This window comes from Salvelinus namaycush, unplaced genomic scaffold, assembly GCF_016432855.1.
Source record: "Salvelinus namaycush isolate Seneca unplaced genomic scaffold, SaNama_1.0 Scaffold11, whole genome shotgun sequence".
NCBI lineage: Eukaryota > Metazoa > Chordata > Actinopteri > Salmoniformes > Salmonidae > Salvelinus > Salvelinus namaycush.
In genome coordinates, this window is record NW_024057786.1 from 40577 (window position 1) to 53858 (window position 13282).

Here is a 13282-nt window from a genome sequence, read left to right on the forward strand (position 1 = left end):
TCACTGTACCAGGGCTGTGTCTCCATCAATCCTGAGGGAGAGAGACATGAGGGCCAGGCTCTGTTGGAGGACAACAATATGTACCAGAAGGTGTGTGTGTTCACTGTACCAGGGCTGTGTCTCCATCAATCCTGAGGGAGAGAGACATGAGGGCCAGGCTCTGTTGGAGGACAACAATATGTACCAGAAGGTGTGTGTGTTCACTGTACCAGGGCTGCTGAAGAGCCTGGTCACATGTGTAACGTATCATTGGGTCCTTCTCTATCAGGTGGACTAGAAAGTCTTTATCTAAAAAACACCACAGGGACACACAACCAATTCTGTCTCTCTCATCTGAGAGACAAGATGTAAAAAGACTGAAGACTGGACATACTTGACGTCTATGTGGGAACAGTCACACTTACAGGACCAGAGGAGGACTGGACTGCTACCTACAAGACTAATGGAACTGACATTGTGTTCAAACGTGACCCTGGATCACAGGTCAACATCATTCCAGAGACTGAATCGTTACGGTTACAGGTAAAACCAGTGGGGAACACAACACAAAGGAGAAGACTGAAAGATTACAGTGGTGAAGCAGTTGTCACTTCAGGGACATGAACATTGGTGCTGGAGGGAGATGAGACATCTCACAAGGTTCAGGTTGTCATAGTAAAGGGAGGAAAAACAGCCATCATTGGGTTAAAGTCATGTGACTTACTGGGTCTAGTGAAACGGGTTCATATGGTGAAATGACTCATGTTGAGGATGCAGATGCTGATGTTTTTCAGGGACGAGGAAAACTCAAGGTGCAGCACAACATGGAGTTAGAACAGACAGATAGACCAGGGATCCATGTACCTAGAAAGATCTCATTATCACTAAGAGACCAGCTAAAAGCAGAGATACTGTAGACCAGGGATCCATGTACCTAGAAAGGTCTCATTATCACTAAGAGACCAGCTAAAAGCAGAGATACTGTAGACCAGGGATCCATGTACCTAGAAAGGTCTCATTATCACTAAGAGACCAGCTAAAAGCAGAGATACTGTAGACCAGGGATCCATGTACCTAGAAAGATCTCATTATCACTAAGAGACCAGCTAAAAGCAGAGATACTGTAGACCAGGGATCCATGTACCTAGAAAGATCTCATTATCACTAAGAGACCAGCTAAAAGCAGAGATACTGTAGACCAGGGATCCATGTACCTAGAAAGGTCTCATTATCACTAAGAGACCAGCTAAAAGCAGAGATACTGTAGACCAGGGATCCATGTACCTAGAAAGGTCTCATTATCACTAAGAGACCAGCTAAAAGCAGAGATACTGTAGACCAGGGATCCATGTACCTAGAAAGGTCTCATTATCACTAAGAGACCAGCTAAAAGCAGAGATACTGTAGACCAGGGATCCATGTACCTAGAAAGGTCTCATTATCACTAAGAGACCAGCTAAAAGCAGAGCTACTGAGGCTAGAGGCCTTAGATATCCTAGACAAAGTAGCAGAGCCTACTGAATGGGTCCACTCACTAGTAATAGTGGAGAAGAAAGACGGCTCTCTCAGACTGTGTATGGATCCAACAGAGATAAACAAGCATGTAAAAAGGGACACTTCCTGCTGCCTACTAGAGGGGAGATATTCAGGGACATAACAGGGGATAAATACTACTCAAAGCTAGACGCCTCATCAGGGTTTTGTCAGATCAGTCTAGACAAGGAGAGTACAAGGCTTTCTACTTTCAATAGTCCTTCTGGTAGGTTCTCATTTAAAAGGCTCCCGTTTGGTCTCACTTCAGCCCCAGAAGTCTTTCATAGGACAGTCCAACAGATATTTGAGAGTGTGCCAGGCACCACAGTGTCCATTGATGATGTGTTAATATGGAGACAGACTGTTGAAGAACACAACACCAGGTTGAAAGCAGCACTTGATCTAACCAGAGATAACGGACTAAAGATAAAACACAGACAAATGGCAATTCAGAAAGACACAAATCACCTTCTTGGGTGAAAAACTAACATGGGAAGGTGTTCAGATGGACCAGAGCAAAGTGACAGCCATCAAGAACATGCCACCGTCTACCGATCAAGAGGGTGTACAAAGGTTCTTAGATATGGTTAACTATGTGGGTAAATGTGTACCTAGTCTGTCAACTCCCACGAGTCAGATGAGAAGTGTACTGTGTAAAACTACAGAGTGGTGTTGGAACAGTCATCAGCAGAAAGAGTTGGAGCAGCTCAAGGCATTGATTATGAACGCTCCAGTACTGAGGTTCTGTGATGCTCAACACCAACATCTCAGCAGATGCCTCTAAAGCAGGTTTAGGTGCTGTGTTGTTACAGCAGTATGATACTAGGTGGTGTCCAGATGCCTCTAAAGCAGGTTTAGGTGCTGTGTTGTTACAGCAGTATGATACTAGGTGGTGTCCAGATGCCTCTAAAGCAGGTTTAGGTGCTGTGTTGTTACAGCAGTATGATACTAGGTGGTGTCCAGATGCCTCTAAAGCAGGTTTAGGTGCTGTGTTGTTACAGCAGTATGATACTAGGTGGTGTCCAGATTCCTCTAAAGCAGGTTTAGGTGCTGTGTTGTTACAGCAGTATGATACTAGGTGGTGTCCAGATGCCTCTAAAGCAGGTTTAGGTTATGTGTTGTTACAGCAGTATGATACTAGGTGGTGTCCAGATGCCTCTAAAGCAGGTTTAGGTGCTGTGTTGTTACAGCAGTATGACACTAGATGGCGCCCAGTCACATATGACTCCAGGGCTCTGACAACTTCTGAGTGGAACTATGATCAGATTGACAGAGGCATTGACACTGTCATATGCATGTGATAAATTCCATGTGTTTATCTATGGTAAAACAGTGTGGGCAGAAACAGATCATAAACCTCTGGTTACTATTGTAAAGAAGGTCTAACATTCACACCACCAAGGCTACAGAGACTGTCTCTAAAACTCCACAAATATGACTTGCAACTGGAGTACAGACCAGGGAAAGAATTGTTAGTGGCAGACACATTGTCCAGAGCTTTTGACAGCTCAGAACCAAACCAGATATAGGAGCAGGACGACACCATACATGTAAACCTTATCAGAAAGAGTTGCCCCGTCTCAGATGAAATGTGGACAGTTATTTCACGTGCTGCTGCAGAAGATGAGTGTTTGTTAAAGGTGATTGAAGACATAACATGCAGGTGGTCTGTACAAGCTGTACCCTTATGGTCAATACAGGGATGAGATATCTGTACTGGATGGAGTTGACCTGTACCCTACCATTATGGTCAATACAGGGATGAGATATCTGTACTGGAGGGAGTTGACCTATACCCTACCATTATGGTCAATACAGGGATGAGATATCTGTACTGGAGGGAGTTGACCTATACTCTACCATTATGGTCAATACAGGGATGAGATATCTGTACTGGAGGGAGTTGACCTATACCCTACCATTATGGTCAATACAGGGATGAGATATCTGTACTGGAGGGAGTTGACCTATACCCTATCATTATGGTCAATACAGGGATGAGATATCTGTACTGGAGGGAGTTGACCTATACCCTACCATTATGGTCAATACAGGGATGAGATATCTGTACTGGAGGGAGTTGACCTATACCCTACCATTATGGTCAATACAGGGATGAGATATCTGTACTGGAGGGAGTTGACCTATACCCTACCATTATGGTCAATACAGGGATGAGATATCTGTACTGGAGGGAGTTGACCTATACCCTACCATTATGGTCAATACAGGGATGAGATATCTGTACTGGAGGGAGTTGACCTATACCCTACCATTATGGTCAATACAGGGATGAGATATCTGTACTGGAGGGAGTTGACCTATACCCTACCATTATGGTCAATACAGGGATGAGATATCTGTACTGGAGGGAGTTGACCTATACCCTACCATTATGATCAAGCTTTGCTGAAGGACACTACTGCTAGTCAGCTGATAACTCACATTGAGTCATTCTTTGCTCGTCATGAGTTCTCAGGGGTAGTCCGTACAGACAACAACTCACCAGGGCAGCCTGTTGTAATGAGACGGTCAGGTAGAGAAGCCCAGACACTCCTGTATCAGACCCACCAGGGCAGCATGTTGTAATGAGACGGTCAGGTAGAGAAGCCCAGACACTCCTGTATCAGACCCACCAGGGCAGCCTGTTGTAATGAGACGGTCAGGTAGAGAAGCCCAGACACTCCTGTGTCAGACCCACCAGGGCAGCCTGTTGTAATGAGACGGTCAGGTAGAGAAGCCCAGACACTCCTGTATCAGACCCACCAGGGCAGCCTGTTGTAATGAGACGGGCAGGTAGAGAAGCCCAGACACTCTTGTATCAGACCCACCAGGGCAGCCTGTTGTAATGAGGTCAGGTAGAGAAGCCCAGACACTCCTGTATCAGACCCACCAGGGCAGCCTGTTGTAATGAGATGGTCAGGTAGAGAAGCCCAGACACTCCTGTATCAGACCCACCAGGGCAGCATGTTGTAATGAGACGGTCAGGTAGAGAAGCCCAGACACTCCTGTATCAGACCCACCAGGGCAGCCTGTTGTAATGAGGTCAGGTAAAGAAGCCCAGACACTCCTGTATCAGACCCACCAGGGCAGCCTGTTGTAATGAGACGGTCAGGTAGAGAAGCCCAGACACTCCTGTATCAGACCCACCAGGGCAGCCTGTTGTAATGAGACGGTCAGGTAGAGAAGCCCAGACACTCCTGTGTCAGACCCACCAGGGCAGCCTGTTGTAATGAGACGGTCAGGAAGAGAAGCCCAGACACTCCTGTATCAGACCCACCAGGGCAGCCTGTTGTAATGAGGTCAGGTAGAGAAGCCCAGACACTCCTGTATCAGACCCACCAGGGCAGCCTGTTGTAATGAGACGGTCAGGTAGAGAAGCCCAGACACTCCTGTATCAGACCCACCAGTGCAGCCTGTTGTAATGAGACGGTCAGGTAGAGAAGCCCAGACACTCCTGTATCAGACCCACCAGGGCAGCCTGTTGTAATGAGGTCAGGTAGAGAAGCCCAGACACTCCTGTATCAGACCCACCAGTGCAGCCTGTTGTAATGAGACGGTCAGGTAGAGAAGCCCAGACACTCCTGTATCAGACCCACCAGGGCAGCCTGTTGTAATGAGGTCAGGTAGAGAAGCCCAGACACTCCTGTATCAGACCCACCAGTGCAGCCTGTTGTAATGAGGTCAGGTAGAGAAGCCCAGACACTCCTGTATCAGACCCACCAGGGCAGCCTGTTGTAATGAGACGGGCAGATAGAGAAGCCCAGACACTCCTGTATCAGACCCACCAGGGCAGCCTGTTGTAATGAGACGGTCAGGTAGAGAAGCCCAGACACTCCTGTATCAGACCCACCAGGGCAGCCTGTTGTAATGAGACGGTCAGGTAGAGAAGCCCAGACACTCCTGTATCAGACCCACCAGGGCAGCCTGTTGTAATGAGACGGTCAGGTAGAGAAGCCCAGACACTCCTATATCAGACCCACCAGGGCAGCCTGTTGTAATGAGGTCAGGTAGAGAAGCCCAGACACTCCTGTATCAGACCCACCAGGGCAGCCTGTTGTAATGAGACGGTCAGGAAGAGAAGCCCAGACACTCCTGTATCAGACCCACCAGGGCAGCCTGTTGTAATGAGACGGTCAGGTAGAGAAGCCCAGACACTCCTGTATCAGACCCACCAGTGCAGCCTGTTGTAATGAGACGGTCAGGTAGAGAAGCCCAGACACTCCTGTGTCAGACCCACCAGGGCAGCCTGTTGTAATGAGACGGTCAGGTAGAGAAGCCCAGACACTCCTGTATCAGACCCACCAGGGCAGCCTGTTGTACTGAGACGGTCAGGTAGAGAAGCCCAGACACTCCTGTATCAGACCCACCAGGGCAGCCTGTTGTACTGAGACGGTCAGGTAGAGAAGCCCAGACACTCCTGTATCAGACCCACCAGGGCAGCCTGTTGTAATGAGACGGTCAGGTAGAGAAGCCCAGACACTCCTGTATCAGACCCACCAGGGCAGCCTGTTGTAATGAGACGGTCAGGTAGAGAAGCCCAGACACTCCTGTATCAGACCCACCAGGGCAGCCTGTTGTAATGAGACGGTCAGGTAGAGAAGCCCAGACACTCCTGTATCAGACCCACCAGGGCAGCCTGTTGTAATGAGACGGTCAGGTAGAGAAGCCCAGACACTCCTGTATCAGACCCAGCAGGGCAGCCTGTTGTAATGAGACGGGCAGGTAGAGAAGCCCAGACACTCCTGTGTCAGACCCACCAGGGCAGCCTGTTGTAATGAGACGGTCAGGTAGAGAAGCCCAGACACTCCTGTATCAGACCCACCAGGGCAGCCTGTTGTAATGAGGTCAGGTAGAGAAGCCCAGACACTCCTGTATCAGACCCACCAGGGCAGCCTGTTGTAATGAGACGGGCAGGTAGAGAAGCCCAGACACTCCTGTATCAGACCCACCAGGGCAGCCTGTTGTAATGAGACGGTCAGGATGAGAAGCCCAGACACTCCTGTATCAGACCCACCAGGGCAGCCTGTTGTATTGAGACGGTCAGGTAGAGAAGCCCAGACACTCCTGTATCAGACCCACCAGGGCAGCCTGTTGTAATGAGGTCAGGTAGAGAAGCCCAGACACTCCTGTATCAGACCCACCAGGGCAGCCTGTTGTAATGAGACGGGCAGGTAGAGAAGCCCAGACACTCCTGTATCAGACCCACCAGGGCAGCCTGTTGTAATGAGGTCAGGTAGAGAAGCCCAGACACTCCTGTATCAGACCCACCAGGGCAGCCTGTTGTAATGAGACGGGCAGGTAGAGAAGCCCAGACACTCCTGTATCAGACCCACCAGGGCAGCCTGTTGTAATGAGACGGTCAGGTAGAGAAGCCCAGACACTCCTGTGTCAGACCCACCAGGGCAGCCTGTTGTAATGAGACGGTCAGGTAGAGAAGCCCAGACACTCCTGTATCAGACCCACCAGGGCAGCCTTTTTTTATTTTATTTTATTTTTTTTATTTTTTATCCCATTTTCTCCCCAATTTTCGTGGTATCCAATCGCTAGTAATTACTACCTTGTCTCATCGCTACAACTCCCGTACGGGCTCGGGAGAGACGAAGGTCGAAAGCCATGCGTCCTCCGAAGCACAACCCAACCAGCCGTACTGCTTCTTAACACAGCGCGCCTCCAACCCGGAAGCCAGCCGCACCAATGTGTCGGAGGAAACACCGTGTACCTGGCCCCCTTGGTTGGCGCGCACTGCGCCCGGCCCGCCACAGGAGTCGCTGGAGCCCGATGAGACAAGGATATCCCTACCGGCCAAACCCTCCCTAACCCGGACGACGCTATGCCAATTGTGCGTCGCCCCACGGACCTCCCGGTCGCGGCCGGCTGCGACAGAGCCTGGGCGCGAACCCAGAGACTCTGGTGGCGCAGTTAGCACTGCGATGCAGTGCCCTAGACCACTGCGCCACCCGGGAGGCCCAGGGCAGCCTGTTGTAATGGGACGGTCAGGTAGAGAAGCCCAGTCACTCCTGTATCAGACCCACCAGGGCAGCCTGTTGTAATGAGACGGTCAGGTAGAGAAGTAAAAGCTCCTCAGAGGCTGATTGAGGAAGTAGAAATGTGTTATTGAAATGCAGTGTTCACTATGCAAAGAAGTGGAACAATGCCTGCCCTCCAGGCATCTACAGCACCCGGTGTCACAGGAAGGCCGAGAAGATGATCAAGGACCTCAGCCACCCGAGCCACGGCCTGTTTACCCTGCTACCATCCAGAAGATCATCAAGGACCTCAGCCACCTGAGCCACGGCCTGTTTACCCTGCTACCATCTAGAAGATCATCAAGGACCTCAGCCACCCAAGCCACGGTCTGTTCACCCTGCTACCATCCAGAAGATCATCAAGGACCTCAGCCACCCGAGCCACGGCCTGTTCACCCTGCTACCATCCAGAAGGTGAGGTCAGTACAGGTGCATCAAAGCTGGGACCGAGAGACTAAAAAACAGCTTCTATCTCAAGGCCATCAGACTGTTAAATAGTCACCACTAGCTAGCCCCGCCCAGTACCCTGCCCTGGACTTTAGTCACTGTCACTAGACGGCTACCACCCGGTTACTCTACCCTGCCCTGAACTTTAGTCACTGTCACTAGACGGCGCAGCGGGTGATGAATACATAATGACTTTATTGCAAGACGAAGAACAGACACGAAATACACTTGACTAATTTACAAAATAACAAAACGAACTAGACAGACCTAAACTACGAACTTACATGAAACGAAGAACACATGAACGACCGAGACGAGACAGTACCGTGTGGTGCAACAAACACAGACACCGCGACAATCACCCACAAACAAACAGTGAGAACAACCTACCTTAATATGACTCTCAATTAGAGGAAAACGCAAAACACCTGCCTCTAATTAAGAGCCATACCAGGCAACCCAAAACCAACATAGAAACAGAAAACATAGACTGCCCACCCAAAACTCACGCCCTGACCATCACACACATACAAAACAACAGAAAACAGGTCAGGAACGTGACACTGGTGTAGTCTATAGCTGAGCTGGTTAAACTGTAGTAGGGCCCACATAGATACTAGTCATGCTGGTGTAGTCTATAGCTGAGCTGGTTAAACTGTAGTAGGGTCCACATAGATACTAGTCATGCTGGTGTAGTCTATAGCTGAGCTGGTTAAACTGTAGTAGGGTCCACATACATACTAGTCATGCTGGTGTAGTCTATAGCTGAGCTGGTTAAACTGTAGTAGGGTCCACATAGATACTAGTCATGCTGGTGTAGTCTATAGCTGAGCTGGTTAAACTGTAGTAGGGTGGTGGTGATGGTCCCCAGATGTGATGAATCATTCTGCTCTGTTTTATCTACAATGATTTAAGTGATTTGATCTTCAGAGATTTAAATTCAATGTTTTCATATTTTTGTAATTGCAATGTTTTAATCTTGTACATTTCCATGAATCATGATGTCTGGTGTTGATGTATATTGGTTGTCATTCAGAACCATTGATATGTTTTCTCAGTTGGTTCTCTGTCTCTATGTAATTCTCCTCAGTATCATTGATCAGCTTGTTGGTCCTAATTGATGTGTTCTCTGTCACCTGGAGCTGCATGGAAAATGGTCCAGGAACTAAAGGACAATTCAGGACTAGTCAGCCCACTACAAGCTGGTATCACTTACTTTCTACTAAACTATATGGACTGGTTTCCCAGACACAGATTAATCCTAGTCCTGGACTAAAAAGTATGTTCAATGTAGATGTCCAGGAAACCGGCCCTAAATGTGTCATCTTTCATCCTCCCATACTGCTCAGTCCAGCAACATTAAACCTGTCCAGCAGGTGGTGCTATTGACCAAACAATAAAACCAGCTGATATCTTGACTTGCCACTCAGTATATCAGTAATGTTCAGAATAGTACTTTAATATCATTGGAGATTGATGGTCTTTTTAATCCACTATCCAGAGTCAGGAACAGATGAATTTAGGTCTGCTACTGTTCAGTGATTAAATATGATTTATGGTGATGGGAAATAATAAAAAACACTAAACTTCATCTAGTAATAGTTTTCCTTTGTTATTTATTCCAAGGTGTGTCTTTAACTTGTAAATGTATTGTGTGGAGGTGAGCTAGTGGTGTGGCTGATAGAATAGAATGAAAAGGGAGGAGGGGAGGAAGAGGGGAGGAGTGAAGGGCTGTTCAAGAAACCGGAAGAGGAAGATGTTCAGGGGAATTACTGTCTCTGTTCCAAATGGTTCCCTATTCCCTCCGTAGTACACTACGGTGCTTCTGACCAGGTCTAAAGTAGTGTTCTACGTAGGGAATAGGGTGTAGATTTATTACAATATCATGCTTTAGTGTTTGGCACAACAATATATTAGATCTCCACCCCCCCACTTCCTGTCTGTCATCCGCCAGTTCTGTTAAGACTTCCTCTCATTGAACTGGGCCTCATTCCAAATGGTCACTTTGTATTGATAGTCCATACTGGGCTTTACTATGGTTCTACATACAGTACCTGTATTGATAGTCCATTCTGGGCTTTACTATGGTTCTACATACAGTACCTGTATTGATAGTCCATACTGGGCTTTACTATGGTTCTACATACAGTACCTGTGTTGATAGTCCATACTGGTCTTTACTATAGTTCTACATACAGTATCTGTATTGATAGTCCATACTGGTCTTTACTATGGTTCTACATACAGTACCTGTATTGATAGTCCATACTGGCTTTGCTATGGTTCTACATACAGTACCTGTATTGATAGTCCATACTGGTCTTTACTATAGTTCTACATACAGTATCTGTATTCATAGTCCATACTGATCTTTACTATGGTTCTACATACAGTACCTGTATTGATAGTCCATACTGGGCTTTACTATGGTTCTACATACAGTACCTGTATTGATAGTCCATACTGGGCTTTGCTATGGTTCTACATACAGTATCTGTATTGATAGTCCATACTGGGCTTTACTATGGTTCTACATACAGTACCTGTATTGATAGTCCATACTGGTCTTTACTAAGGTTCTACATACAGTATCTGTATTGATAGTCCATACTGGACTTTACTATGGTTCTACATACAGTATCTGTATTGATAGTCCATACTGGGCTTTGCTATGGTTCTACATACAGTATCTGTATTGATAGTCCATACTGGGCTTTACTATGGTTCTACATACAGTATCTTTATTGATAGTCCATACTGGTCTTTACTATGGTTCTACATACAGTACCTGTATTGATAGTCCATACTGGACTTTACTATGGTTCTACATACAGTATCTGTATTGATAGTCCATACTGGGCTTTGCTATGGTTCTACATACAGTATCTGTATTGATAGTCCATACTGGGCTTTACTATGGTTCTACATACAGTATCTTTATTGATAGTCCATACTGGGCTTTGCTATGGTTCTACATACAGTATCTGTATTGATAGTCCATACTGGGCTTTACTATGGTTCTACATACAGTACCTGTATTGATAGTCCATACTGGACTTTACTATGGTTCTACATACAGTACCTGTATTGATGAGGGCCTCATCATCCGGCTGCACAAAGAAAGCCAGGGACTGCAGTGTGCTCCAGTCTCCAGCAGGGGGCAGTAAAACCCTATGGACCTGAAAGGGACTGCAGTGTGCTCCAGTCTCCAGCAGGGGGCAGTAAAACCCTATGGACCTGAAAGAGACTGCAATGTGCTCCAGTCTCCAGCAGGGGGCAGTAAAACCCTATGGACCTGAAAGGGATTGCAGTGTGCTCCAGTCTCCAGCAGGGGGCAGTAAAACCCTATGGACCTGAAAGGGACTGCAGTGTGCTCCAGTCTCCAGCAGGGGGCAGTAAAACCCTATGGACCTGAAAGGGACGGCAGTGTGCTCCAGTCTCCAGCAGGGGGCAGTAAAACCCTATGGACCTGAAAGAGAAAGTGAGGCGTAAAAATCAAAGGTGAATTTACTTTGATGTTTCCACGGAGACCTGAATCATATCCACGAGGCACCAAACTGAAGAAAATCAACTGAAACAGAGAGGGACTAACTGAACTAAAATAATTATGTTGCTAAATGTTTTGCTACAGTGTTCTCTAACGAATACGACCCTGAATTCAAATACTATTTGAAATCTTACAAATACTTTGAGCATTTCCTTTAGTCCTTCAGGTGGGTGGGGTTTGTTTGTACTTTTAGGACTTTTCTATTGGTTCCATTACAACAAACTCAATCAAACACTGCTTATTAAATATTCAACATTATTTTAACGCAGGTCTGTTTCCACGTGCAATAAGCCTGTAACGTCTTGTATGATCTCATCAGGTAAAAGTGTGTCAAATGGAAGGGCAAGTCTCACCACTGAGAGGAAAACATCACTGGTCCACCTCTGCATCAGGTCAGCTATGTTGATCAGTACTGTCCCAGGGATGCTGGGAGCAGAGATGAACTCCCCTGACCTGGTACCACCTATGGAGTTGTCATTTTAATATCAGTTTAACCCCATTACTGCTATAACACATAAACCATGTTAATAGAATGAAATGGATCCAGGTTCCATTTATTCTACAATAGATTTACTGCCTGTGGAACACTTCTCCAAAGTGTCTGAAATCAAGATGACTGCAGGTCTAAATCCCAAACTAATGGGGGGAAATGGCTCCATCTAATAAGATGGTATTTAGAGATATGAACCTTTCTATTGGGGTGAACCATCCCCTTAACATACAGGACCAGTCAAAAGTCTGGACACATCTACACATTCAAGGGTTTTTCTTTATTTTGACTATTTTCTACATTGTAGTGAAGACATCAAAACTATGAAATAACACATATGGAATCATGTAGTAACCAAAACATGTTAAACACATCAAGTGGAGACCAGGTCATCTGATGCAGCACTCCATCACTCTCCTTCTTGGTCAAATAGCCCTTACACAGCCTGGAGGTGTGTTGGGTCACTGTCCTGCTGAAAAACAAATGATAGTCCCACTCAGCTCAAACCAGATGGGATGGTGTATCGCTGCAGAATGCTGTGGTAACCACGCTGGTTAAGTCTACCTTGAATTCTAAATGAATTACTGACAGTGTCACCAGCAAAGCACCATCACACCTCCTCCTCCATGCTTCACGGTGGAAAATACACATGCAGAGATCATCTGTTCACCTACTCTGCTTCTCACAAAGACACGGCGGTTGGAACCAGAAGTCTTACATCTGGACTCATCAGACCAAAGGACAGATTTCCACCGGTCTAATGTCCATTGCTCGTGTTTCTTGGCCCAAGCAAGTCTCTTCTTCTTATTGGTGTCCTTTAGTAGTGGTTTCTTTGCAGCAATAGATAGTGTGGGTGTTTTCTGTTAAGATAATGTGTTTCTTGTTAAAAGACTGAGTATCACTAAAGGGAATAAGCAAAGCCACTATGTGTAGTCCTGGGATTGAGTGCACACTTAACCAGCATGGCTACCACAGCATTCTGCAGCGATACGCCATCCCATCTGGTTTGAGCTCAGTGGGACTATCATATGTTCTCACCTGATTGTCTATGTCAGGTGTGTCCCAGTGAGCTCAGTGGGACTATCATATGTTCTCACCTGATTGTCTATGTCAGGTGTGTCCCAGTGACCTCAGTGGGACTATCATATGTTCTCACCTGATTGTCTATGTCAGGTGTGTCCCAGTGAGCTCAGTGGGACTATCATGTGTTCTCACCTGATTGTCTATGTCAGGTGTGTCCCAGTGAGCTCAGTGGGA